Here is a 2,500-nt window from a genome sequence, read left to right as displayed (position 1 = left end):
GGGGGTGTTCGGACACTGAGGAGAGTCTGCACACAAAGTTGACTCTGAGAAATAAATCTCTCGCCGAACGTGGGGACGAACTCACGCTGACAGCGGCCAACCGGCTGGATACAAATCCAGCGCGCTGCCGACTGAGCTACATCCCCGCCCAGAAAGAGGAAGTGAATATAGGGGCACACCAGCAATGACAAAAACTGAAAAGGAAACAGAGGAGGGGGCGGTGGTGTTAGGAAGAAGGGGGAGAGGGGGGGGGGGGGCGGTGTTGTTGTGAAAGTCACGTCGGATAAGCTTAACAAAAACCAGTATTGTTGGCGACATTTCTGACACATAGTAGTATCAGTGGTGGTAGTGGTAGCAGTAGTGGTGGTAGTGGTAGCAGTAGTGGTGGTAGTGGTAGCAGTAGTAGTGGTAGTGGTAGCAGTGCTTGTAGTGGTGCTGCTGCTGCCGTGATGGTGTTTGTTGTTGCTGCTGTTGTTGAAGTAGCTTAGAAATAACAGAAGAAGCAGAAGTCGAACGGGTAAGGAGAAAATAGATGAAGAAATGTAAAGCCTTAACCGACCCTCATGCCCCACCCCCCTGCACGAAAGTGCCGCTAACGACCCCCCCACCCCACCCACCCCCGTTCCCCCCTTACTTAAAGGCAACGTCTTCAATGCTGTTTTAATGTTAGGCCATGTTATGAGTTTACAGTGCGAACAAAACTGACAGAAATAACAACCAACCAAGACGTGGGTCTAAATATTAAGCCGCCCTCTGGTGGTAAGAGAGAAAGAACAAGACACATGCACAGTCGTCAAAGCAGCAGCAGTTCCAGCAAGAACACGAACAAAACAACACATATGCAAAAACTCGGGGAGACAAGCACGCAGGCACGCAAGCAGGCAGAAAGCGCACGTATTTACGCAAACAAACAAACAAACAATCAAACTTTTGAGTTATGCTTAAATACACGCAACAAAATAGCTTGTCAGATGGATATTTTGTTTGCCATATTTTATTCAACAAATAATTATGACATAAAACATGCGTGCTTTGACTAATGTGAATGCTTGTTGTGTGGCAGATTTGATCGTTTTCTCAGTGTGGATGTTAGTTGGTGGACTTTCGCATTATACGTATTCATTTGATTGAGGAGCATTTGTTGATATTCAGTAATCCTCAATGAAACTGTTGCCTTGTTGATGTTGATATTCAGTGATCCTCAATGAAACTGTTGCCTTGTTGATGTTGATATTCAGTGATCCTCAATGAAACTGTTGCCTTGTTGATGTTGATATTCAGTGATCCTCAATGAAACTGTTGCCTTGTTGATGTTGATATTCAGTAATCCTCAATGAAACTGTTGCCTTGTTGATGTTGATATTCAGTGATCCTCAATGAAACTGTTGCCTTGTTGATGTTGATATTCAGTGATCCTCAATGAAACTGTTGCCTTGTTGATGTTGATATTCAGTAATCCTCAATGAAACTGTTGCCTTGTTGATGTTGATATTCAGTTATCATCAATGAAACTGTTGCCTTGTTGATGTTGATATTCAGTGATCCTCAATGAAACTGTTGCCTTGTTGATGTTGATATTCAGTGATCCTCAATGAAACTGTTGCCTTGTTGATGTTGATATTCAGTGATCCTCAATGAAACTGTTGCCTTGTTGATGTTGATATTCAGTAATCCTCAATGAAACTGTTGCCTTGTTGATGTTGATATTCAGTAATCCTCAATGAAACTGTTGCCTTGTTGATGTTGATCAGCTGTTGTTGTCGTGTTTTCTTGCGAGCTGTAGCGGTAAAAAAAAAAAAAGAAGTCATAAACCTTATCGTTTTTGATGGTCATTTCTTATAATGACGCGCCAGCTACAATATAGCACATGATATTGCATGCTGTAGCGGTCGCAACGTCACAATCTTTGTCATTTTTTAAAAGTCATTTCTTATGATGTCGTGCCAGCTTCACCTACCTACCCAAAACTGACCAGCATTCATTATCATCAGAATTGGCCGAATTAACGATAAGCTGACTGGCCAATCGGGGAGGCAAAGCTGCTTATGCGGGCGACAGATGTCCCCGGGTGAACAACAACTGACCAAAGCTGTTATTGACGATCGTTCGCTGACCGCTGGTGTGGGGAATGACCGAGAATAATGAATAGATATATAATTCTGCGGATAAGTTGTTTTGATGAGCTATGGACACTTTGACACATCGCATCTGATTGCAAGACCATATAAGGAGTTTTTATTCCTCACGTGCTAGATTCTGCTAAACGGCGATCGTAGAGATGCCTAAGCTCGCACAAACAAGCGCACGCACACGCGGACGCACGTGTACACACGCATACACGAGTGCACACACACACACGCGCGCACGCACACAAACACACACAGTTACACACAAACACAAAACATACAATTACACACATGCACACGCACACGCACACACACACACACACACACACACACACACACACACACACACACACACACACACATAAAGGAAAAGA

Source organism: Littorina saxatilis, linkage group LG12 (genome assembly GCF_037325665.1).
Source record: "Littorina saxatilis isolate snail1 linkage group LG12, US_GU_Lsax_2.0, whole genome shotgun sequence".
Lineage (NCBI taxonomy): Eukaryota > Metazoa > Mollusca > Gastropoda > Littorinimorpha > Littorinidae > Littorina > Littorina saxatilis.
The sequence above is the reverse complement of the archived record's forward strand: the minus strand, read 5'-3'. Positions refer to the sequence as shown.